Below are 27709 nucleotides of genomic sequence, written 5' to 3'. Positions count from 1 at the left end.
GTTGTAGATGATTTTTAACTACCATATTAGGCCAAATATAAGACGACCCTGATTGTAGGACAATCCCCCCTTTTTCAAGACTCACTTTTGGAAAAAGACTTACAACTTGGGTTAAATTACTCTTATTTGCTTTTTACTTGCAAAACTTTTATTGCACTTACAGTAACGCAGTTGTCAACTCAAGTACTTCACCTGGTTCACTGTCTCTCCTCTGCCACGCTGAGCTCTGTGTGTGTGGAGAGCTTAGCCCCACTCGCAGTGAGACAGATGAGAGGAGTGAGACTCAGCACAACCATAAATGCCAGCAAAACGCAGTAGAGACTATGTTCATTCATGTTATTTACCGAATTTAGGTGCACTTGTTTCATTTCAGCACAGTGTGAGGCTCTCTACTGTGTTTTGCTGTCAGTTATGGTCGCACAGAGTTTCTCCCCTCTCCTCTGTGTCATGGCGGGTGGAGCTGCTACTCCACACACACTGAGCTCCACGGAACAGAGGAGAGACAGTGAAGTAGTCAAGCTGAAGACAACACTTGTTATGTTACTATTACTCAGTTGTTTGCCTATTTTTGAGCCACTTTGTTCAAGATAATCACTGTGTCTCTCCATCTTTCAGGCCCCTGGCACTGTAGGCTAGTTGTAAGGGATGGTGGCTCACTTCAGTCAGGAGGGGAACACTCGTTTTTCTGGCACCATCTGTTGTTGCGAATGTATATTGACATTTAAAAGTCTAGACCCCTAATATAAGATGACCTCACTTTTTTCAGACATATTTCCAGTTAAAAAAGCCTGTCTTATTTACGGACCAATATGGTATTTTGATACATTTTGTTGTTTACAAAGCTTTCCCCTGTTCTTTCCCCTGTTCTTAATATAGAATGATTGATTACAGCCAGACCCAGAACAATTATTAGACCTCAATGAAGCAGCATTTCAGGCATGTTGGAACATCACCCAGAAGAGGGAAACCGGGGCACCCTCCTGAAGCCAGGCCTGGGGGGAGCCTACCAGCAAGCATCTGGTGGCTGGACCTTGACCTATAGGGCTTGGTCGGGCACAGCCCAAAGAAATAACATGGAGTCACTGCCCGGTGGGCCCACCATCTGTAGGGAGAAAGACTGGGGTTGGGTGAGTTGCCAAACAGGCAGCAGGCAGGGGCGGGGACCTGGGCATACTGATTCTCCATCATCTGTTGCTTCCCCCAAGGAACGGTCCCCTAGAGACTGGTCTGGTGGAGGCAAAGTGTGGGCTCCCCGACGGGCAGGCATCTTAGCTGGCTGGTCAGGATGACACCGATGAAAATCAGCAATGAGGTTGGAGTCGACGATGAAATGAGCAGGAACCCAGGATCTCTCCTCTGGGCCATACCCCTCCCAGTCCACCAAGTACTGAGGGCCTCTCCCCCGCTGGCGGGAGCACATCAGGCGACGCACCCTGTAGACCGGACCCCCGTCAACAACGCGTGGAGGAGGTGGTGGCAGTGCTGCAGGGACCAAGGGACTGTCATGGACCGGCTTCACCTTGGAGACATGGAAGGTTGGATGGACGCGCATAGAGCGCGGGAGCTTCAACCGTACTGCAATGGGGTTGATGACCTTCTGTATAGTGAAGGGTCCAGTGTGTTTGGGTGCCATCTTCCTGGATTCCACGTGGAGGGGCAGGTCTTGGGTGGAGAGCCACACTCGCTGACCCGCTTGGTAAGTAGGTGCAGGGGTGCGGCGGCGGTTGGCGGCGGCAGTGTAGCAGTCCACAGACCGAAGGAGGATGGAACAGGCCCGGAGCCAGGTTCTGCGGCAGCGGTGGATGAAGGCTTGGACAGACGGGCAGGAAACTTCCTTCTCCTGGGTGGGGAACAACGGTGGTTGATAGCCGTATGCACATTGGAAAGGAGAGAGGCCGGTGGCAGAGCAGATGAAGGAGTAGCATATTCTACCCACAACAGCTGTGAGGACCAGGAGGAGGGGTTCTGGGAGGCCATGCACCTCAGGGCCGTTTCTAACTCCTGGTTCATGCGCTCCGTTTGCCCATTGGTCTGAGGGTGGAAGCCGGAGGACAGACTGGCGGTGGCACCCAGGAGACTGCAGATCTCTCTCCAAAAAACAGAGGCAAATTGAGGCCCACGGTCTGACACCACATCGACAGGGAGGCCATGAAGACAGAATATGTGGAGCAGGACCAACTGAGCAGTTCTTTTGGCTGAAGGGAGCTTGGGCAGAGGCATGAAGTGGGACATTTTACTGAAGCGGCCCACATTGGTCAGGATGACAGTATGGCCTTCAGAAGAGGGAAGGCCCGTCACAAAGTCCATGGAGATGTGGGACCACGGGCGGTGGGGAACAGGAAGAGGCTGCAGAAGTCCTGCTGGGGCCCGACGGGAGGTCTTGTGTTGATTACAGACTGACAGGCTTGGACATGGTGAATGTGTTCATCTCTGGACTGGGAGAAGATGAGAATGTCATCCAGGTAGACAAAGACGAACCGGTTGAGCATGTCTCGAAGAACGTCGTTTACCAGGGCCTGGAAGACAGCGGGGGCGTTGGTGAGGCCGAATGGCATGACGAGGTACTCGTAGTGCCCTGTCGGGGTGTTGAAGGCCGTCTTCCACTCGTCACCCTCTCTGATGCGGACAAGGTGATAGGCGTTGCGCAGGTCGAGCTTTCTCGACCCCCTGGTGGCCCCCTGGAGCAGCTCGAAGGCGGAGGAGATGAGTGGTAGTGGGTACCTGTTCTTGATAGTAATGTCATTTAGCCCTCGGTAGTCGATGCAGGGTCTCAGGGTCTTGTCCTTCTTCTCCATGAAGAAAAAACCCGCCCCAGCAGGAGAGGAAGAAGGACGGATGAGACCCGCAGCCAGAGAGTCATTAATATAAGTCTCCATGGCCTTTCTCTCAGGCTCAGACAGGGAGTACAGGCGCCCCTTGGGGGGTGAAGTCCCAGGCAAGAGATCAATAGCGCAGTCGTAGGGGCGGTGCGGAGGCAGAGATGTGGCTTTGGCTTTACTGAAGACCAGGCAGAAGTCGTGGTACTCCGGCGGCACCCTGGAGAGATCGGGCGAGGAGCTGAGGCTGGGGGAGTGAAGTGGCAAGGAGGCTTGCTGCAGGCACCTGAGATGACAAGAGGGACTCCACCCTCGAATGGACCCCATGACCCAGTCGATGTGAGGGTTGTGAAGATGGAGCCAAGGATACCCCAGGATGAGAGGCAGATGGAGTGAGCTCAGGATGTGAAACTGGATTGTTTCGTGGTGGTTGCCAGAGAGCAGCAGATGGACAGGGGAGGTCTGATGTGTGATGTTGCCCAAGATGTGTCCATCTAGGGCTCTAGCGGGAACCGGCTGTGGCAAGGGAACCCGCCCGAGCCCCAACTGAAGGGCCAGCTCCTCGTCAATAATACAGGCATCAGCCCCAGAGTCAATGAAGGTTGCCATGGTGTGGGGACCATCCGGAAGGAGGAGCCGGGCCTGGAGCAGAGCCTGGATGCGGAGGTCGATGCGGATGGCCAACTCAATCACCCCATCCAACGTGGTGGGCACGTCATGGGAAACCAGTTCATCCTTGATGTAGTCGGCCAACACGTTGAGGAATGCGTCACAGAGGCCGAGTTGTTCCATTTGCTTCGGCTGGCTCTGGTGCGAAAGTCTATGGAATAGTCTGCCACTGTTCTCTTGCCCTGTTTCAGTCCAATCAGACCTCTGATTGCCTCAGGACCACAGGTATCCAAGCCAAACACCTTGCGAAGCTCTGTGGCAAACAGGTCAAAGGAAGTACAGGCGTGACCGTCTCTCCCACTCGGCTGTCCCCCATAACCAAGCTCTGCCCGTCAGATGGTTGATGACGAATGCAACCTTCGCTCCCTCAGTGGCGAAGGTGCGGGGCTGCAGAGCAAACAGGAGAGAGCAGTTGGTGAGGAAAGGGCCACAGGTCTCTCGGTCACCCTCGTAGCGCTCCGGGATTCCCACCTGGGGCTCAGGGGCATCCATGGGTGGCAAAGGGGCTGGAGCAAGTGCAGGAGCTGTAGCAGGCGGAGCAGGAGGAGAAGCAGCCCCAGAGGCTTGAGGGGCTTGGGTTAGCAGGGCTGATAACTGCTGCAGCTGTCCAGCTAACATTGTCAGCGCCTGCTCGTGGGCTGCTGCTGCCTGTTTGGCTTCAGCCACAGCTGTTGTCATCATGGCCTCATGCTGTTGAAGGACGCCTTCAATCCTTTCAAGGCGACTCAGCGGTGAGGGCTCATGCACTGGATCCATAATTGGTCAGATTGTACTGTAACGGGTATAGAATGGACCCAATAGCAGCACAAATGACACTGGTATGAATTTTACAGTCTTTATTCCACACAATTTCAAGGCAATAGTAGCACGGTTGGAGAAACACAGTTCTGATGAGTATGGCTCCACCGGGAATTGAACCCTGATCTTCCACTCCCAAGACAGACAAAGACCAGGGAACAGGCAGGCAGAACTCAGAGTCAGGGACAGAAGGCTGGTGGGTTTACCGAGCGCCAGGTGAAAGTGGTTGAACTAATGAGGGGTGTGGCAGAGCAGAAAGTGAGACCGGATAATTGGATAATTCGCACAGCAACAGGTGAGGGGGAGAGCAGACTCTGACAGCTGCATCTCTTGGACACTCAGGTAAAGAGAGGAGTGGTGGTGAGTTGGAGCAGTTGGTGGAGGAGGCTGCTGGACAGACCTGGGAGACCCAAACGAGTAGTGAGACTGGACTGGGAACATCTGGTGGAAGCCCCTGTCCATCAGGTCTTCAACTCCCACCTCCAGAGGAATTTTCCCTGCATGTCAGGGGAGGCTGGGGACATGGAATCTGAGTGGGCCATGTTCAGGACGTCAGTTGTGAAGGCGGCTGCTCAGATTTGTGGCTGGAGGTTCATCATGGCCTGTCGGGGTGGCAACTCAAGAACCTGCTGGGGGACACTAGTGGTGAAAGAGACTGTCAAGCTGAAGAAGAAGGCATTTTGGGTCAGGCTGGCCCAGGGGTCTCCATATATAACCACAGTGAGAGCTGTATCCGTATTCTTGGCAGTAAGTACGACTTGTTCTCAGTGGGTGTTGGGCTCTGCAAGGGTTGTCCCTTGTCCCTTGTCCCTTGTTTTCATGGACAGAATATCAAGGGGAAGCTGGGGGGAGGAGAGTGTCTGGTTTGGGGACCTCAGGATTGCTTCTCTGCTTTCTGCAGATGATGTGGTTCTGTTGGCTTCAACACACCATGCATTCCAGCAGGCACTGGGATGGTTTGCAGCTGAATGTGAAGTGTTTGGGATGAGAGTCAGCAGCTCCAAATGTGTGAGTGAAAGAATGAGATTGCAGATACAACTGATCAAAATGAGTTTCCTTCAGAGGGTTTCTGGGCTCAACCTTAGAGATAGGGTGAGGAGCTCAGATATCCGAGGGGAGGTCAGAGTAGAGCTGATGCTCCTTCACATCAAAAGGAGCCAGCTGAGGTGGTTTAGGCACCTGGATAGGATGCCTCCTGGACGCCTCCCTCTGGAAGTGTTCCAGGCATGTCCACCCGGTAGAGGACAGGGGCAGACCCAGAATATGCTGGAGGGACTACATATCTCTTTTGACCTGGGAATGCCTTGGGATCCCCCAGGGGGAGCTGAGGGATGTCTGGGTTTCCTTACTCAGTCTGATGCCACCGCGACCTGGTCCTAGATAAGCGGCAGAAAATGGATGGATGGATGGATGTTTCTCACCAAAACTCATTGTATTTTTGAGTTCTTGAGACCAAGGTTCACATCCTGATGCCTACATGTGTCCCATGTTGTTTAGGCAACAAAAGCACTTTGGTTGAGGATGGTGAAACATTGTGGTTTCGTTTAAATGTTACTAAAGACTTTTTTCTGCAGTAATCCAAATCCATGATCTTTCCATAACCTTAACCAAGTGCTGCCAGTGTCTAAATATAACCATAAACAGCAGGCAGCGAACATGCACACAAACTTGCAAAGAGGAAGGAGCACTTTGACAGTTATGCAGCGCTGACCTTATTCCTTAAACTGACATTTTGGAAACAGCGTGCCTTCTTCAGCTCTTACCAGCAATAATAACAGAGTAAAAGAAAGAAGTGACACTGAAACTTGGCCACAAAATGACATACAGGAACAGGAACAGGAAGTATTGACAGTGGTATTTTTTCAGTTTAACAGTAATGTAGTTATGCAAATCCTTGACAAATTTAGAGTGGGAACAAAACTTAGCAGTGTCCAGTAGATGGTAGAAGGTCAATGGTGCCATGATGTGTAACAAGTGGTTCACTTTGTGGATGTACATAAGTCCTGAATGTTGCTCTGTCTTTAAAGTGGAAGGACAGGTTTGTTCATGAATGATTTTCTCAACTTGTATCAGGTGCCAATGTCTGAGTATGAACTTAATAACAACAATGTATATAAGTTACATAAGTGACATATCAATAGAAACACTGTAACAATACAGGTTTTAAAGGGTACCTGTACAGTCAATGATTACACACAAATATAAAAACACATACTTTAACACACATAGATACTGTGGATGCACATAATGGGAATATTAGTAGGAATGACTGTGATTAAAGAGACTGTTGGTACACATTCTGTGTTCTCTCTGACACACAGACTTATCTGATGTGATATGTCCATCCCTCCCTGGCAGCATTTGGATGTTTTTCCCCCATGAAAAAAAAACAAAAAAATAACAGCTGCTGCTGCACTAAAGCTGCTCTGTAAATTATGCATACACTCGCACAGTCTGCTATTTAAACATGACTTATGATTTTTTTTTTTTTACAGAGATAACTGGAATTTATCCCTTGCTCCCTTTTCTTTCTTCACTCCTTCTTTTTCCCACCAAACGCTTCAGTTTATTGCAGAATGCTTTACTGGAATGAGTGTTACACAGACAAATATTACCAAAGCAGCTGAATATAAGCAGAAAAGGAGAAAGGACAAAAGAATGAAAGGTTTTTAAAATTGGCTTCAGAATTCAGTGCTTGGCTGTGACTGGTGAAGCATGGAAACACACACACACAGATAGCAACACAAGACCACAGCCATCTAAGACCACAGCCATCTATTCCCATATAGAATACACACACACACAATACATACACTAACACACTGAGCAGCCGATGCCCTGTTGCAGTCACTGGCCATGTGCCCTCATTTTGTTGCGTGTCTCTATGGTTACTGAAATATGAGTGTAACCAAACAGACAAGTAAATAAGACACACACACATAGACACACACATAGGCAGAAGAGGGGGCAGCAGTCGGCCAGAGGTTAGAGAAACAGATAGGAAGCTGGTTGGTGCAGTATGAATTAGAGGTGAAAACAAATATGAACATATTATTTGGATATGCACAGACAGATATGCTCTGAAAGGTTACAAAACACCAGAATTCTTTCTGTAACTTAACAAAAAATACGGAGGGGTACTGAGGTTTACTGTAACTTCAATATTCAGCAATGCTCATCCTCAATAACATTTCATCAGTTTTCACCTGGTTAGTTGTGCAGTGCAGAATAAAGCTGACTGATGTTTTACAGGTGTTATTTTTTCCTCATGATCAGATATTGAAGCTTGGCACTGTGCACAACTTGACAGAAGACTGGAAACTGAGCAGCTAAACTTAGGGACCATCATAAAAGTGCATGCCAATGGACAAGAGAGTGTTTTAAATTTTCTGCCCTCTTTTTTTTCATCATAGACGCTTCAGACCAACTTTACATTTATCTGGGCTTCCTATTATTATGTGCACAACCTCCAGTTTTAAAGAAATAAGATTCCTTTAAGACTGTCAGGTTCTTATTCCTTTAAGACTGTCAGGTTCTTTATGAATACATTGTTCAATCTTCTGGAACAACTGCCAAACCCAAGCAATCAGAAAGCAGCCAGCAGTTTTGATTAAAACCCAACCACTGGTGTTAATGTCCCTCTATTTTAAGGCCACATCCCAACTGCTAGTTGCAGAAACTGGAAATAATGAAAGGGGGAAACTAATTGTTTCAACTGTGGACCATAATCATAATGAGTTTCAGACTGGAATGAGCCCACACTGATTTGTGCTCTGCTGAAGCGACTATTCACCTAATCCTTTGTCTCTGAAGGCCTCTCTCTCTCTCTCTCTCTCTCTCTCTCTCTCTCTCTCTCTCACACACACACACACACACACACGCACACTCATACAGAAACCTTCGCCCCTCATTTAGTCTCAAAGTGGATGTTTATGGCCATCAGTTAGCTGGGTTGAGCTACTGTGTGACCTTTAAATTCTGACAGGCTGAATGACACGATAGAGAGGTCAGAGGCCTACTGACCCCCCAAGTCATGTCAGCCTTCACTGTGTATACTGGCACACAACAGGCAGCAGGACCAAGAGGTTGTTTCAGTAGGTGTCCCAAAGCCACATACATATACGTTCAAGTGACAGCACCCTCCAGTGACCACAGTTAGTATGAAGGGAGCAAATGAGGAAAGAAAGGAAATGCTGTGAGAAATGCTATATTATATATCTAAAATAAGTGATCACAGATAATGTTATAGGCACAAAGAGTTTTCATATTTAACACTCTCGCTAACGCTAAGTCATACTTTTTTTTCTTTGTTGAAATCCTTCTGCTTTTAAGCTAAATGCAAACCTTTGCTAGGAAAACTAATAAAAAATTGCTTAAAGTTATACCAGTTTGAGCAGCCTTAAAACTGGATGTTTCTAGACTTCTTTGCTGCAAAGTCATCAATAATGTCACCATACGACAGTTGACTTGATACATCACTGTCATCATAGCCAGTCCATTGAGACATAAGTATGTGTTGATGAGCTTTAGTTTCAGAAAACTCCTCTCTGCAGGTGCCACTGTTGGGGCAGCAATTCTGAGGGCCATCCACATATTTGTGTAAGTTTCCTTTAGTTTTTTTTTCATTCAAGAGAGATAGAACTTCCATAGTGGTTACGTTGGCTTTAGGCAGATGAGGGAAATTGTGCATTTCTGATGAAAGTTCCTGATAGGTAAGGTAATACACCAATCACTCTATATCTGTACAAAGCACCTTTACTGTACTTTTGCGCTGATGCTTTTGCACCTCACTAATTTTATTTTTGTTGTATTTGGTTGTTAATTACATTTTATACTTATATTGCTTATATTTTGTACTTATATTGTTTAGATTCTGCACTCTTTATCATTGATATTGTTATTTTTTCTGTCTTATTTATTCTTTGTTAATATGTGTGATGCAATTGCAATTTGGTTGTGCTTGCATAATGACAAAGTTCTTGAATCTCTTGAATCTATTTTTGCTTACAGTTTTTCATAGTGAAGGGGTGAATGAAGCCCCATGAAGCATGGGGCTTTCTGTCTGTGCTGAAAAAGGATTTGAAGCTTCGAGGCTTGACCGCTGATCACATTGATCTGGTGGTTTAGGGCCTACAGTACATATCAAATATATCTGTTGATACTAAATGAAGTTTATAGACTTATAAACAAAGTTCGGGAACCAAAGCCCACGCCTTGTATGCATCCCATTTCCGCACCACAGGAAATGGGATGCATACAAGGCGTGGGCTTTGGATAGCTCCTCTCCCCTTTGTCTCAGCTTGTAAGCACTCTGTGACACACTAGCATCTCAAATAAACTTTTCTTACCTACATCATGGACCTTGAATTGATCCTCAACACTTCGGACGAGGACTTGTTCGACGTCCCGGAGACATCCCCCGGCGTCCAATCTTTCTGGCAGCCTCACCTGCGCTCCTCGGTTTCCCTCATCCCGGGCCCCTCGGCCCCCATCCTCCGTCAACGACAGTCTCATTGAGCCCTCGCTTCCCAGCGGCTTCAGGGGAAGGTCCCATACTCGGCGTCCGAAGGAAGTCACTCAACTGCCCGCAGCCCGCAGCTGCCGTGCGCAGCACTCTCCTCGCCATCAGCGTACCAACTGCTCCTCGGCCCCAAACATGTCCGAGTGGACTGTCGTTCACTTAAAACATTTTCCTCAGTCAAAATAACATCCCCTTCCACCGCACCCACAAGGCAAGACTGTTTCAATTATACACAAACTCCCTGCAGGACAGCACTCTCTCCCGACTATCTCCCCACGATCTTCCAGGTTCCCGCTGTAGTACAGGTAATGTACTACATTACCTGTGTACTACAGGTAATGTACCACATCGCTCCACTGGACACACACCTTCCTCCTCAGCTACCTCAGCCTCTCCAGTACAGGCTGCTCCTTATCCTATGCAGGCTCTCTCTGCTCCACAGCCATTTCTTCCTCCAGCTTTCTCTTCAGCCGCACCCCCCCCCCCCCCCCCCCCCCCCCCCCCACAACCCATCCGCTAGCATTACCTGTACTACAGCGTCTGCACCTCCTTATCCAACAGCCTTACACACGGCTGGCCTCGGCCTTTTCCTGGCTCCCGCACCTCCTCCCAGCAGCTGCACCCTGGCCACCGCCCAGCCACCAGGGAACTGCTCACCTCATTCGGCCCCTTGAAACAGCCACTTCCTGCCTGCTCCAAGGACCTCACAGTCGCGGAGTTCGGTTTCGGTTTCTCGTTGTATAGAGACATAATTTGTTCAGTCTTCCCTGACCGCAGGTCCGAGCTACTTATCACTAATTCTCGACCTGGCCTTGCATTTCGGTGGCAATGGATTCTATTCATATCACATCTTCCTCGCCTCCCAAGCCGCTGGCCGCCTCCAACAGTTCAACCAAGGCACGTACTGGGGAACACTGGACCATGAGCTCTACTGCCCCACCATCCATCACCCCCAAACCTGCCATAGATCACCCGTCCATCCTTGACCCTCTCCCCAAAGGCACAGACAGGAGAAGGAGACCTGTCCTCTACCAGGGAGGACGGATGATCTGTAACAACTTCACTGACCTCAGTTGCAACTCCTCTAGCTGCAGATTCCTCCACACTTGTTCATTCTGCGGAGGAGCCCACGCCAGAGCCACATGTCCACACAACCCGACAAAACAACAGCTGTGTAAGTATCTCAAGCCACCGCCTTACACAACCATCCAGACACCCAGTTCGTCAACTTTCTCATTCAGGGCTTCACCTATGGTTTCCACCCAGGTCTGCAGGTCATGCCAGAGTCCACTCACATATGCAACAACTTGCAGTCAGCCCTGTCCGAACCCGCCACAGTGGATAGACTACTGCAGAAAGAAGTCGATGACGCCTACATGATCGGCCCTTCCTCCAGCCTCCCTTTCCTGTCTTTCAGAGTCAGCCCAATCGGAGTAGCAACCAGGAAGCACTCCGGGAAAAAGAGGCTCATCATCGACCCCTCGTCCCCCCACGGTTCCACTGTTCCAAGCATTAACAGCCTGATTCCGAGCCCGGACTTTTCCATGCAATCTGCCACCATAGACCACGCCATTTGCCTCGTCCGCCCTGCGGGCCAAAGAGCATCGTTGTCCGAGGCGGACATCACAAGCGCTTTCAAAGTCCTCCTCATCCACCCCGACTACTGGCACCTCTTCGGAGTCTCCTGGAAGGACACATACTATTTTGCCATGCATCTAACCTTTGGCTGCAAGAGCAGCCCAAAAATCTTTGACTCATTGTCCAAAGCCATCTGCTGGATCCTTTCCAACAACTATAAACTCCCGTACGTCATTCACTTACTCGATGACTTCCTCACGGTCATGCCACCATCTTCGCCCCCTGTCATACGGTCTCACTACAATGACTTCCGCATTCACCAATCTTGGCGTTCTTCTGTCTCCAGAGAAAACAGAAGGCCCGAGCACATCCCTGGAATTCCTCGGCATCACCCTCAACTCCATTACAATCCAAGCATCTCTGCCTACCGAGAAACTCCACCGCATTTCTATACTCATTCAAAACTTTCTTATGGCCAACACATGCACCAAACATCAATTACTCTTGCTGCTGGGCCATTTCAATTACGCCATCTGCATCATCCCTCAGGGCCGATCCTTCTTGTCACACCTTCTCTCCATAGCCACCGCCATCCCATCCATCCACGACCACGTCACGCTAGACAGCGCGTGCAAGATGGAACTGAAAATGTGGCACCAGTTCCTCTCCTCTTGGAACGGCATCTCCTTCTTTTACGACAACCATGTCACAGACGCCAATGACATCCAGCTATACACTGACACTGCCCCTTCAGACGGCTTTGGCGGTTACTACAGCGGCAGATGGTTCTTAGCCGAATGGCCACCTGACTTCTCTTCCCTAGCCCCTTCCTCCACCATTTTGGAAATGTACCTGATAATCATCGATGCCATTCTTTAGGGGCATGAATGGTCCAAAAAGACCATCGCCATCCACTCCGAAAACAGTGCCATCGTTGACATCCTCAATAAAGGCCGGTCTGTCTCCCCACATAGACAAAGCCCTGGAGTCCATGTTTTTACTAGCCTTTTTTGGCCTCCTACGCTGCTCAGAATTCACCGCTCCATCCTACTCCTTCGATCCATCACAACATGCCACATTGTCCAACATCTCTTTCCACACTTCAGACACACTCATGTACCACCTCAAACGCGGCAAGACCAACCAGTTGGGTCAACCTCAACCCATCTACCTTTTCCACCTAGATTCATACATAAGTCCTTACAAACAAACCCATGAGTACGTCAATACAAGACTAGCCAGCCGAGCTTCCCCTCAAGACCCTCTCTTCATCACGGAAATGGGAAAGGTAGCAACACGTTTTTGGTTCCATCACCACATGTGCTCAGTACTCGCCAGATCCGGCATACCCCCTGACCAGTTCTCAGGACACTCATTCCGAATTGGAGCCGCTTCCACTGCCTCGACACAAGGTTTTCCTGACAACATCATCAAAATTCTCAGCCGCTGGTCTTCTCCCGCCTATCATACTTACATTCATCATGACCTGGATAACATTAAGAAATCTCATTCTCGCCTCTCTGCTTGAAGTCTCTCTGGGGGCTTTGTACGGACGCCAGACCATCGAGACAGCACCCCCACCCTGAGTCTCGACCCCCCTTGTTCCCACTTACCTCCCTGTTGTCGACGCCTCTCCTCCTTACATCTATCACTCTCCTATCATCCTCACACCCCCGACTCTCTCCCTTCCCACATCTATCCTTCCCTCTCCCATCATCCTTCTAACTATCCTTCCTCCTTTTCACCCTGCTCTTCCACCACCCACCCAATAAACCATTAAATCCATATTCTAGAAGGAGTGGTCTTGAAGTGAAATGTTATTTGGTCTGGTATAGACTAGGGCTGCAACTAACAATTATTTTCATTATCGATTAATCTGTTAATCTACACAACTTCACAGTTGAGTAGCTTTGCAAGCTCCATTTATAATACCTAGAGCTTTCTAACTGGAAGGAAAGAAGTACTGAGTGCTGAACAGGGGGGTCTGTGTGTAGCAGGCAGAGTTTAATATGACTAAAAACATACAGAAAAGTGACTTTTGTTTATATATTATATTATTAAGGCTAATTAAAAACATTTATTGTGAAAATAGAATTGGACGATTTTTTAAGTCATCCAGTCTCAAACATTTGAGGTGGCACGTGCTTCAAGTTGAATGGGCACAACACGTCTGAGGTGTAAGAAAATAGAAAAGAAAATAATGGTACACTCCATCTGGCAATCCTTAACAATGGCAAGTTCATGACTTACCAGCTGAGATCCTTGAGACTGTCTTATTGTCTATGGTTAATCTGCATCTGGATCGTCAAAATACACGTAGTGATAGACGTACATGGGAAACATGTGCCAGGCATTCTTCAATCAAGTAAACGTAAGACCCGCCTTCTTGAAGGTCAGCAACCAATCAAAATGTCAGATGATAACCCCAGCTCTTTCCCTAACATTTAGTTTCCATGTGCAGAAAAGAATCAAGTTTTTTGATATACTGCTAACAAACAGATAAACCTAAGCTACTCAGAGAGAAGGAAACTAATCAACAGTTGCATATTGCAAAATGCTAATTTTATGCTACAAATGAATCAAATTACTTTTTGTGTTCTGGGTAACTTATTATTCTAAATAAAAAATAAAAAAATTTGAAGTTCTGGTCACACAGAAAACTTACCGATGGATATGTTGTTTCAGAAATACAAAGTAACCTAAATAAAAGTAATGAATACGAGTGAAGAGATGATTGTAATAAATAAAAATATATTTAATATATTTTCTGGAATGTTATGTGCAAGCCCATAATTTCTCTTTTCAAATGACTAAATGGATGTTGTCAGTTTGAAAGCAGAGTCACCTCACAGTTTTGTCCTGTTTATGTGTGACTGCTTGATTCCAGTGCTGACTGTGTTCCTGGAGGCATTGTGAGGCATCTGTTCACTAATTGATATGGAAATGTAATAAATTATTCTTGTTGAGTAAAGTCTTGTGTGTTCAGAGAAGTCTGTTGTAAACAAAAGTAAGTGCCATGCCAACTCATAAGTGTAGTTAGTAATAGTAGTCTAATATCAGCTACAGTGAAGTGCCTTCACACACTTCACACACCACTGATCACAGGCTCTGCTAAGAAGAGGATAAAAATATTGTATAATAGTGCTGGCCACTACAAGTCTCTGTGGTGATTCCTGCATATCAACTGTGTATCTCTAAATGATTTATGGTATGCTTACAGTATGACCTACAAATTACATCCATACAAACTTTTTCTGTGTTTTAGGGAAAACATGATATTGGATTATATTTTTCTTGGTTTCTTGGTGTATCAGGTAGAATGTTCATATTCACCTGTCATAACCCAGCCCATAGGCCATGACAAAAACGGGAAAAGATACCAAATGCCATTAAGTACAAGTTATTTATTGCAGCCAAGTAAATAAACCACAAAGTAACTTCAGGTATGAAGTGTGTTAGTCAGTGGCATCAGTAATGTTCATGTGGATGTGTGTGGATGGTTAAGAGTAAGGTGTTGTGGAATCAAAGTAAAACAAAAGGCCAAATAAAACAAAAATATGCTGGTGGGGAAGATGGGAATAATATTAAATGTTATTTTCTTTGCCAATTTTGGTTGGAGAGTGTTTAGTTGAAATAAATTATTTTATATTATTTATAAGCATTAATCCATTGTTACAGTAAGTATTTAGATTGATCCTCTTGATAAAATCACAAAAGCAGCAGCAGATTGATGTTGCGCCAGAAACAGACATGCTGTATAGATCATCAGTTTGTCTTTCACACACAAAATCTCAAATTTAGCTGAATGAAACCTCAAAAAATGGTTCTTCTTCGCTTCATTCTGGAGTTGGAGCTTGATCAGATCACAACACTGTTGGTTTATTGATAGAAATAGAGCAGAGAAACTGAAGTCATGAACCCGTCCGTGTCCTCCAGCCTCCTCTCCCTCTTCCTCTGTGTCCTCCTGGCAGGAGCAGCTGCTCTCCCTGGTGGTACTCTCAGGGATTGTGTGAGTGAGACAGTGGGGAGGGCCCAAGCTGCCATGACCTTTGTGTTCCTGCAGGGGGTGGCAGCTGCAAATGTTACTGAGGGGCCTGCAGGTTGTCCAGAGATGCCACATCATCTTCAGCCAGGCAGTGAGTGACAGAGAGAGGGAGAGAGACTGTGTGAATGAAGGAGACTAAAGTTATTCTCTTTATATTCATGTGAAAATATTTAGAAACTCTAATAATCTGGATCAAGAGGTCCAATGAAACAGGCAAGCTCATAACCACAATAGAAGACAATCAATCAATCAACATTCATACCGTTGATAAGTCCAGTCAACTAGAGTCAACAAGAAAATAACAAAGTTCTCTCTTGGGGGTTTCTCCCAGAAAATGACTTAGCAGAGGAGATAAGTTCTTTAGCTTTAAACTAAAAATTGGATTCAAAATCTATCTGGTATACGTTTGTCCAGCAGGTGATTATCCTGGTATTTCAGTGTCAGTGATGCTTGTGGGCTGAGTTTTCTTTACACACCCCCACCTGATTGGGACTGATGGAGCTGTTTCTCTCCACTTTCCCCAAATTTCTTTTGTTTTTAGAAACTATTTAGTTTATAAGAGTGAGTTTATTCCAGTGTCTATTCGATGTTGAGTTGACCGAGGTGTTAGAGTATTGGGAGAGGACTGGGGCTGGTGTGCAAGCTGTTGAGAATCCGCATAGTTTGATGGAAGAGGCTGTTGCAGAGTCTGGTAGAGGAGGCCCTGGTTCCTCCTGCTGGATGGTAAGAGGATGAGGCTGTGGCAGGGGTGGGTGGGGTTCTTCACTGTGCTGAGGGCCTTGTGGATGCATTGTGCTTCATAGGTGTGTTGTATGGAGGGGAGAGTACTGGATTAGGGAATGAAGCTGCAAAAAGCTGTGGAAGAAGTCCTGTCCAGTATTATGTACTGATCTCTCTCTCTTTCAATTCAATTCAATTCAATTCAATTCAATTCAATTCAATTCCATAAGCTTTTTTGGCATGAATGTCAGATGAACAATATTGCCAAAGCATCAAGGATAATGCAATTCATTCAATAAAATAAAATCAATGAATAAATAAAAAGAGTAAGAAAATGGCAGAAAACATGAAATGTGTTTTGTGCGTGTGTGTTTGTGGTGTATACAATATGACATTTAAAACAGTAAATAATGAAACAGTTAAAAAATAACCATATGTACAATAAATAGACTGTCAGGATAATTCTTTGTCACATTCAGTGATGTTTTAATTATGAGTCCCTCAGTTTGTGACATGCAGTCACATATTGTGCAACTAAGTCTGCTGCATGTCCCTCTCCTAATACAGTCTGTTGCTTTTTACTGTCATCTAGCTTTGTAAAGTTTGGAATTAACATATCAAATTTCTTAAAGTGATAATCTGATATTATTATATTTGTCACATTTTAAGAGGAAGTGCATCTCTGTCTCAACCTCACCTGTCGTGCAGTGACCACAGACTCTTCAATGTCGGCAGCCATGACTTCTTGTGTTGTCCTGTTTCTATGGCTGGCTGTGGTCACTCAGTCTGTATTTGGTCAGTATCTGTCTCTGCTTTGTATCTCTGACAGTAAGAGATACTCTGCCAATTTATATTCATAGGGGGTCAGATAGCAATTGTTGTGTGTTCACAACTGGATGACCTGCTGCGGATGCTCCATGGAACACATGGTAGGAAACACACACACACACACACACACACACACACTTACACACACAGAGAGAACAGAACACCCTCAACACTGATTCTGTCTGTCTCTAACCAGGGGCAGTTTGTCGTTGAGGTCCTGTTGCCCCGAAACATTTGCATTGTTGCCACAGGAAGTGAAAGATGGACATTTGATACAAATTCACCCTTTCTCATCAACATCGGAATAAACCAGCAGCAGAGTCTGGCTGAGAAGTACACGTAAAACAAGAGATCTGCAGAAAACAATTCTCACTTCTAAAACATCATTTCACTTTAAGAACATACATATATTAAATATATGACATTCCACAGGCTTATGGGGTTGGGACCAAATTGTGGTCTGTTTACAGACAACACAAAACCTAGCCACTCACTGGTCTATGGGGACAGTTGTATTTATGAGGTCTGTTTACACAGAACACACAAACCTAGCCACTTTCTGGTCTAAGGAGTGTTGAGTCAGTGTTGTTACTGAATGACAAGCCTTTAAATTTGGCGCACTAATTTAGGTGAAAAATTCAGTATAAAAGAGATGGTTAATAATAGACAGTGTCTATTTACTGCATTGCTAGGAAAGTAAAAGTATATAAACAATATTGTGTACAATTTGATCCCTTTACTGAAGATATACATGAATGGAAATGCTTGAGTTTTTGCTCAGTCCAATCCAGATGGCCTACAGGGATGAGCTTCAGTGCCTGTCAGAGTTGTGTGCTGTTAACAACTTGTTCCTTAACACCAAAAATACATTTCTTTGTGGAATACAGGAAGACTAAAGGCATCGGCACACCTCTATTCCAATAAACAGGGCTGAGGTGGAGCATGCCTCCAGCTTTAAATTCCTTGATGTCCACATCTCTGAGCATAAAACATCCATGAATCCAATTGTTCCATAATATCTTGCAGAATGTATTTACAGCTGTAGCTATCTCACATTTCCGGTGTACTTCTTGCAGTTTTCTACTTCAAGCAACATTCTAGTACACACTATCACCTGTATATAAGTGAATCAGGGCTACTATAATGGTATAGTGCAAGTTGACTGAATGTGAACACAACTATCACTTGTAGAGAAATACAAAACATTTTCAATGTAAAACCATTAGGCAATAACTAACTATCACAGTAATATTTTTCCTTTAAACTGCATATATTACAATATTAACATTCTCCACAAACAAGTACAGCTCTGTAGCATCTAACTGTTTTGTTATATAAAGCACTTAACAATATACCAATGTTCCCTAAGCTATTATATATGTGGGAGCCCAAATAATACTGTGCAATGTAAATAAACCTTAAACCCAGCGAACAGCCTGCAAGACTAACCCGTCTTTAAGTTGTGACATAAGTCGGGACATATCAACTGTTTCCGGGTCCAAGCTGGTCCCAGGCTCCCATTTTTTCAACAGCGTGCCTTGTTGTTTGAATGGATGAGTCAACAAAAAAAACTAATTTATGCTAAGTTCTTCAATACGTTAACGTTAGTTCACTAATATAACATTACAGCTCTGGTAACTTTGCTATTGCCGCTAATGTTACCCTTTTCATAGTCTGTGTTTATTCTACTAGCAACTTGTTAATGAACAATGCTAACTAGCTTAATAATAGGTTAATGTACCAACATTTTTGTCTGTATTAGGGATGTGCAGAGAGCCCAGTATTTGTATGTGTTTTCAATCTTATAATCATTCATACAGTTTAAAAGGAGAAAATTACTCCCTGCTGTTTTGTGCCACTGTGCGCATCACATTGAACAAGGAAAACAGAAGAAAAACTAGAGAGTGGTCTGAAGACATTAGAAAAGAGATTAGCCAAGCATGGTCAACGTAAAGGTTACAAGACCATCTCCAAAGGGCTTGATGTTCCTGTGACCACTGTTGCCAATATTATCAAGAAGTTTAAGGCCCATGGAACTGTAGCCAATATCTCTGGACATGGCTGCAAGAGAAAAATTGGCCTGAGATTGAACAGAAAGATTGCTCGAATGGCCAAGAAAGAACCGCGTAAAACTTCAGATCCAAGCTGATGTTGAATAAAAATGGGCTCCATGATAGAAGACCCAGGAAGACCCCAATTCTAAGAGAGAGACACAGTCCGTCTGGGAGAATGTGCTTCGGACATATGAAACAAAAATTAGAGCCTTTTGGTAAATCACACTAACCCTATGTTTACAGAAGAAAAAATGAAGCCTTCAAAGAAAAGAACATCATGCCCACTGTGAAACATGGAGGAGGCTCAGTGATGTTTTGGGGTTGCTTTGCTGCCTCAGGCACTGGGTGCCACTGTGCAGGGCACAATGAAATCAGAAGACTATCAAGGCATTTTGGAGTAAAACATACAGCCCAGTGTCAGAAAGCGGTGTCTTACTCGTGGGACACACTGGATGTGTGAGCAACGCGTGTGTCGCAGAACCTCTTGCTTTTCATTTCAGTGCCCATGTTAACAGGTTAGAGTGGCCACACTGCACGACACGCACGTCTCACACGAGGCTGCTGCATCGCTTCATCTAGAGATTCGAGATCTCGCTTATTTTCTCTGCGTGACGCACAAGGTTCTCAGCAGAAATAGACAGGGAGAACAAGAAAGATAAGGCTGCCAGTGGCAGAAGCACCGCAGCAGACACGCTTCCAGTGTGGACGCTGCAAGCGTGAGAGACGCAGCAGTTCAGCGTCGCACACGCGCTGCTCACGCATCCAGTGTGTCCCAGGCATCAGTCACAGGTGATGGGTCTTCCAGCGGGATAATGACCCGAAACATACATCAAAAAGCACCCAAGAGTGAATGAGAAGAAAACACTGGAGCATTCTGAAGTGTCCTGCTATGAGTCCTGATCTGAATCCCATTGAACATCTGTGGAAAGAGCTGAAACTTACAGTTAGGAGACGGCGGCCATCAAACCTGAGAGAACTGGAGCAGTTTGCTCAAGAAGAGTTGGCCGAACTACAAGTGGAGAAGTATAGAAACCTTATTTAAAATTATAGAAAGCGCTTGACTGCAAAGGCTGTGCTACAAAATATTAAGTTAAGGGTATGAATATTTTTTGCCATTGTCATTTGTTTTATTGTATTAAATAATACGTTAAGTTGTAAATCAAAAGCAAAGTTTCAGTTTTATTCAATGTGAAATAAAGAATGATAGATACCATATACTTCTGTCAGTTTCCACTTAATACAGGGAATTTTTTTTTAAAAGGTGGAAGGGTACCAATATTTTCAGCCACCTCTGTATGTGTTTGTGTATTTGTGTTACAGTATATGTACAGTACAGTCTTTGTATAAAGCATATTTACTGTATACTGTAAAATGCAAGTAGGAGAAATACTGTAATATGAAGCATTACAATAAGTATACAGTATTACAGTACAGTGCACATTGTTGGATTACATACCTGTTCTGTCTACGAAACATTTGAATGATTGAGGACACAGTTGTTCTCCCAACATATGGCTGCATCCTTCAACTAGCCTCGGCCATTGTAAGGCCATTGTAAGGCCATGATTCCTTCAGTTCTTCCCGGCTGTTGACACTGTCTATTTCTTTTCTGTTCTTCCTCTGTCAGAAATTGTAACACTGTGTTGTTCTTTGTCTATATATACTTGCCAAGTGAAGGTTTGTGAGATGCACCTCTGACCTATTTTAGAGAACTGGCTGATCATTGGTTGATCTAACACTTCACACATTCCCTTTCATTAGTGAAAGTCAAGATTCACCTGAGAGCAATTCATCATTTCAGGACACATTTACAAAAAAGTCTAATAGAAATGTATAGAAAATATGCTTCATAGATTATGACAAGTGGTTCAACCATTTTGCATGTAATGACTTATTGTCTCGGTTAAGGCCATGCCTCTAATTTTGCTTATGTTTCTTTGTGTTCCCCCTCCCTTGTGTTCCACTATTTATCTTTGTGTGGCGTAGGCATGGCACTCCTTCTTGGACTCTCCTGGTTCCTGGCTGATTGCTCACACCTGTCTTCCATCAAGCTCATCATACTGCAGCAGATCTACTCCGGCTTGTCACCCACTCTTTGCCAGATTGTTTTTCTGCCTCAGTGGTAGCTTATACTTCAGGCCTCTCACTTGTTTTATAGTGATATTTCCAAGTTTTGAATGATCTCTAATGATGCTGTTTCTTTCTCCAGTGCCTCTGGACCAAAACTCGCTTGCCTGCCTGCCTGCTTGCCCGCTCTCCCACTCTCCAACCCACTACCAACTGCTCCCCTTTGCCAGCCCTCACCATACTCCCTCTCTTATATCTGCCTTCCAGTCCTCTGCCTCAGCCTGCTTTATCCCTGGTCCATCCACCTCCATCCCCTGCGTCCCTGGCAATAAATCCTTTTTTCATTCATCTCAATCTGTGTTGCACTTGGGTCCACATTACAAATCATAACACTTATGCAATGAACTAATGCCTAGATGTTTTGGGGGTAAGAATATTCAACAGAGAACCAGTATAATACATTTTGATCAACATGACATAAGCAATTGATAATGTAGCAAACAGCAGACAATTGTAAATAATCATTTGCATGAATGTGCCAAAGCATTTACAATTTGTTCAAAAGAATGATAAATTCCTTTTATGATGTGCACATGTGACTAGATGATGTGGATGCTGAACAAGTAGTTTTGAGAATTTCACTTCTGATCTGAGAAATGTGCACAAGACGACTGAGAGAAACTGTTATAAAAAAAAAAAAAGTATCGATAGTTTGCACCAGTACATCGATAACATATCGCAAGTGGAAATATTGCGTTGTGTTGCAGTATCATTTTTTTGTCTCACCCCTTATACAGACAGGCATTAGAAATATTTTTTTCCAAAGCAAGGAAGATTAAATCTTCCAGCAGGGAATGCCAATTGTGCAAATAGGCACATGACAAAAGGCCAAGGACAACAACTCTGGACCAAAAGCAGAGTTAACGTGGTTTGATCTCTTGACTATATTTTGAAAATGTGGGATGTACTTTATTATGTAAATATTTATTTTTAAATAGTCATTTATTTTGACATGTTCATCAAAAAGCAGAGTCAAAGTATGTTTTGTTCTTTTTTGAAAATGGAAAATGTATTTTAATATGTAATTATTTATTTTTTAATAATTATTTATGTTGACACATAGATAGTTATTTTGAGTAATTATTTGTTTGCAGTAAAGTTATTCGTAAACCTTTGTTTGACTAGTTTATTAATAAACCCGCCTGTCACATGCTGCCCTGCCACACACTGTGCCACATACGTAAATTTTCAACCTGTGGGAAACACTGCTTCTGGTGTTCAAGGTTTCCCCGTGTTGTCCATTGGACCTGTTTTGCCTTTAAGACTACCTTTGGACATCATTCTGCCTCCTCCTGCTCTCTTTTACCAACAGCCCTCTCTTCTGGCCAAGTGTTGCTCTGTGTCATATGGGTCTACTTGTGCCTAGCCCAAAGCCACCTCTTTCATGCTACACTTGGCCCGCAATATCTCCATGCCTGAGAACAGATTTTGCCTGCTGCACCGCCTTAGATAGGTTCCATTTTCTGCCACTGGGTACTGCTGCCCCTACGGTGGCATCCTGAGTTTTTGCCAGGGTCATGTCCAGCCTTACCTACAACCCGTTCCTATACAAGCCGATATTGCTGAAGCATTGTGGGACTCAAAGCCATTTCTTGATGTATGTACTGACTGTTCTCTCTACCTTCTCAACTTTGGTAATGGGAACCTCATAAACCGTTAAAGGCCACATCAGATGTGGGAGCAATCCAAACTTCAGGCACCTAAGTTTCAACTTACCTGAAAATAGGGTCTTGTCTATGTTAGCAAGGCCTTTGATGGTTTCTTCCCTCAGTTGCTTACTCTGGTCTGAGACCTTAAGGCTTGCATTGTACCACCGCCCTAGCTCTTGACTGGCATCTGTGATACTGTTGGTATGGGTGTTCCATCAATGTGGAATCACTGGTCTTTGAGCTTCCCTTTGATAATGGAGATGGTCCTGGACTTGCTGGGCTTAAACTTCATCCATGCCCATGGTATGTTGGAGTTAAGTTTTCCCAGGAGTCGTTTTGTACATGCAATGGTTGTGGTCAGAGTGGTCAAGTCATCCATACAGGCACGGATGGGATATAGTTGTAGTCTGCAGGCATCCTCCTCCTACCACCCATTTGGATCTTCTAACGATCAGTTCCATGGCCATGGTAAAGGCTCGTGGGGAGATAGTGCATCCTGCCATTATTCCTATTTCCTGGGATTGCCAAGATGTGGTGTACTCTGATGTGAGGCAAAACTACAGATCATGAAAATAGTTTCTGGCCAGTTTTGTGATGGTCACTGGATCACAGAAGAACTCAAAGGCTGTCCAGAGGATAGTATTTGGGATATATCCAAAAGCATCGGCTGGATCAAGGAGTGCAACATGAAAATCTTTTCCTTCCTTTTTTGCAGCCTGGATTTGATGCAACATCATGGTTGAATGTTCTAAGCATCCTGAGAAACCTGATATACCAGCTTTCTGTACCAAGGTGTGAGTCAAGTTGTTGTCTTTCAGATAGGTTGCCATCCTTGCAACTATGCTATCTAAAGAAAATTTCAACATTCATAAGGTTTATTTGCCAGAATTGATCGATATTAGAGGCATTCCACGCACCCACCTTGAGACCCGTGGTGATCGAGCTTTTAAGACCGTGGCACCTAGGCTTTGGAATGCCCTGCCTGCACCCTTAAGGTCTGCTGATTCTCCTTATTCATTTAAAAAACAGCTTAAAACACACCTATTTAAACAGGCATTTGAGTATTTCCTGTAAGTAGTAGGGATGTGCAGAGGGCCTATATTTGTATTTGTATCTGTATTTGTTGAGGCAGCAAAATTATTTGTATTTGTATTTGTATTCGAATAAAAGTGGAAAGAGGTTTAAAAATCCTGTTTTTGTTTTTATTACGCTTTTAATTTTAGAAAATTAAAGTGTTACAATAAGTGGTCATGAAGTATTCCTTTGGTAGCACGTCATTTGTATTAGTAGTTCAGCTTTATCTCTGGGGAACACCCCCAACTCCAGGAGTGATGTCCAAATTAGGAAGTGTAAGTCATATAGCAGGTGGATGTGACTCCTCTCGTTGAGACCTGCTGATAGACGTAACAGTGGAGCAGAGGAGAGAGACTGAGATAGTGATGTAACTGACCTGTGCGCTGGTATTTAACATGTTTTTTTTTCTTCCCAAAAACAAGTACATTTTTAAAATATTTGTATGAAACAAATATTCGTAAAAAACCCACTATTTGTGCTTTGCCGAATAAGGTATTTGTTTTCGGGCACATCCCTAGTAAGTAGTTGACATTTTATATGTTTTATTGTGTATTATCTGTGCACACTTTTTATATTTTTTTACTGTGTATTTTTATTACAGATCGTTTATTTCTCTGTATTTCTTTGTGGCATCATGCTCATGTAAAGCACTTTGTGACGATTGTCTGCGAAAAGCGCCATATAAAAAAGAAAAAAAAGAAAGATTCCTCTCTTTTGAAATTAATACTCCCCCTGCTCTTTGCCATGCTTTTGGGATGTTTTTCTTCTTCCACACCACCTTCATTAGCCTCCAGAGAAACCTCAGGACATCTGGGGTGTTCTTATATAACTGGTATAGAACTCCATTTGGTCCTGGAGCTGCCACTGTCCTGACCATTGACCATTGCATTCATCCTGGGCTGGTTTGATGGTGTTATTTGAAAGAATATTTTCTGTCTTGCAATTAGAAGGGCTTGATTGTCCAACATAATTGACAATAAATACAAGAAAGTCCTGCTGTGCTGCAAATTTCCACAAGATGGACCAAAATACATTTCATGAACATTAAATCATGTACAACGGAGTCAAATTAAGTTATACAGTGTTACAAGTGGTCGGTTAATTAATCAAACACAATTGTAGCACATTTTCTATATTTATCAATGTCAATGGCATCACTTCCTCCGTCACTGTGATTAGAGAAAGAGAAATAATAGCCTATAAGACTATTACATGCTTATTATCACTCAAATGAATAGACCTAGGCCAGATGTGATCTCGCCCTTCACACTTCACGTGTGAAGTTTGCATTTGTAATGTATTTGTTATGTTGTTCTTATTTTGTTGTTTCCTGTGACTACAGACGTTTATTTTGAAAAAACACTGTATGCATGTAATGAGCAGAAACTGACAGCAAAAAAGGATTAAACAGAGCATAAACGGTAACAGAGTGGGGGGAGAGAAAAAAGTGAGGATGAACAGGGAGAGTAAGCTATAACGGTAGCTTAGTTCCATATGAGAGTGGCAACAAGGTCTTATGTTGGTCTATGAACTGCAAGGAAACAGAATAAACGGTGTTAGACCATCAGTCCAGGCTTACATTTTTCGAAAATGAAGGGGCTCACTTTGTGCATGTAGTTTGATGACTATGGATGAGTTGAGAATTCAGCACACACTAGATCATTCCACATTATGCACAGTGATATTATGCAGCCACATCAGAATGATGAAGTTCTTTTATGGGTTTTTTTCTCACAGCAAGTGAAAGAGAGGAATATTAATTTACATATTTTTATAACACTTCACTATAGAATTGTCTTCAATCCTGACATAATAATAATAATAATAATAATAATAATAATAATAATAATAATATAACACTTTTCAAACCAAAGTTGCAAAGTGCTTTCCAGTAAAAAATAAAAGAATAAATAAAATAAAAACACTTTCACAAATTACCATCAGTTACAAAAATGCAATAATATAAAAATGAGTTTCAAGAGGAGATTTAAGAGGATACTCAGTGTGCGTTCCTCAGCTGTGGGGCCTGGACAGCAAAGGCCGTGTCACTCTTAGTGAAGGGGGCTATACTTTGGAACCATTAGTGGGGCCCTGCAAGGCGATGTCAAGCAGTGATCAGACTAATGACAGTTCTCAGTTATCTGTGTTGATAAGAAAACATACTTACACCTCCCATCACAATTATGCAGCACTGAGAGTACATCAGTGAGTGTCTGGTGGTCCACTGGGGGGCAGCACAACTTCACTGTTTATTCACTGTACTGCGTAACTAACCCAGAAATGAAAAAACAAGTATGTACTGTAGTGTACAGTATCAATGATCAGAGGGAACATCTAAATACTACTTGACACATGGAATATGATACATTTAGACCATACTGAAGTCTGGTTTTCTACTCTGTATGTCACTGATGTCACTTCATTGAGCTGAAGAGGTGTTCTGACAGGGATTCAAAACCTAGACATTAAGTTACCAAGCAACAATCTTAGTCCTACGCTATCTAATTGCTGCTTATACATACACATGGCCACTAGGCCACTTACTGAATTTACCAAACTCACTTAATGGGTCATCTGCTGAATTACCTTGTTGATCACCCTAACCACACTTTCTCCCTCAGTTTGTGAGATGCTGGTAGACAGAAAGGCCATGAGTCAGTCAGACAGTGGAATGACAAGGTGCCTCTTGCTGTCATGAGCCTTTTCAGGTTAAACACCATGTCAGTGCCGTTATCTCTGGGAGGGAACAGTAGCATCATCATATCATTACAGTAAATTTGACATTGTCATTTGATTGTATGTACACTTAAAACTTTTCTAAAGATAATGAACAAACTACTCAAACCTGTGACATTGGGGATCTTTATGAATGTCTATTTAAAATAATAACTTTGGGATCAATGACAGAAAAAGATGCTGTTAAAAAGCTAACTGTTGAAGCTACAGTAGGAGTTCAGATTGAAAAAGTGAAATGTTTAAACTTTGCTGATCAGTTCAATGAAGAAAACTGCCCTTTGTAAAACACCACTGGGACACCAAACATGCCCAATTTGAACCAAATTGTCCACAGAGAGCAAACTGTTATTTACTGTGTGTTGAACTGCTGTACATGCTCTAGAACCAGAGTCTTGTAAAAGAGTCATTCCAGTTATCTATCAAGTGGGATCCTTGGGATACAACACATATAGGTGCTCAGTGTACCCAAGATTATGTTGACTCTCACAACTTCCTTTATTTCTTATGGTTCCAAAGAAATAACTTCAGGAAATGTATTGCAGAGTACAGAATGAAGGTGCTCATCACCGGTATGGGCTTCATCGCACTGTACAACATGGAGAGAGAGAGCACAGGACAGATGCCAAGCACTTTGTAAAACATGACATCTTTGTCAGTGATGGTCATCCTGGGGCTGGGCTGGGATCTCAAGAAGGATGTTTTGTGAGGTTTTCCCATGAACGAGTGAGACACCAGGGTCATGTGTTATAAGGGTGGTCTTTGCAAAGCTGGGTTCAGCTCCATAAATGTGTTCTGGAGAATTCCAGTTCTAGTTAAGGTTGCATGTAAACTACAAGCTATGTGTTAAAAGTTTTTGGAAATAGAAATACCTGATATCATATTGGGCCTAACCAGCAGGAGGACTGTTACTCAGCACAACTCATTTGCAATCGAATCTGCAATTACAACACAACAATGAGTGAGAAAAGTGGAAAGAGTAATTTGCAAAACAATGCTGACAAAACTTGGAATCAAACGAGAATCAGGTTGTCACCCAAGAATTAAGAAGATTGACCAATAATCACCAGAATGAATGATGGAAGTAAGGGATGACA

The 27709-nt window shown here is 44.0% G+C and overlaps 2 long non-coding RNA genes and 1 pseudogene across 2 annotated transcripts; 2 read left to right on the top strand and 1 right to left on the bottom strand.

The window, feature by feature from the left end:
• The first annotated feature begins 10959 nt into the window (after nt 1-10959).
• On the top strand, nt 10960-12261 carry LOC137200797 (uncharacterized; annotated as a pseudogene).
• Nucleotides 12262-14771: 2510 nt separating this feature from the next.
• LOC137168404 (uncharacterized) lies at nt 14772-20730 on the bottom strand. Its single transcript, XR_010924276.1, has 2 exons — nt 20486-20730; nt 14772-15505 (listed from the first exon to the last, which is right to left on the bottom strand). It is a non-coding gene; the product is annotated as an uncharacterized lncRNA (long non-coding RNA).
• A 64-nt stretch (nt 20731-20794) lies between these two features.
• LOC137168405 (uncharacterized) lies at nt 20795-21450 on the top strand. The gene is made up of 2 exons (XR_010924277.1): nt 20795-21151; nt 21239-21450. It is a non-coding gene; the product is annotated as an uncharacterized lncRNA (long non-coding RNA).
• The last annotated feature ends 6259 nt before the right edge of the window (nt 21451-27709 follow it).

Source organism: Thunnus thynnus, chromosome 17, assembly GCF_963924715.1.
Source record: "Thunnus thynnus chromosome 17, fThuThy2.1, whole genome shotgun sequence".
Classification (NCBI taxonomy): Eukaryota; Metazoa; Chordata; class Actinopteri; order Scombriformes; family Scombridae; genus Thunnus; species Thunnus thynnus.
This window is presented reverse-complemented; position numbering and strand designations above follow the sequence as displayed.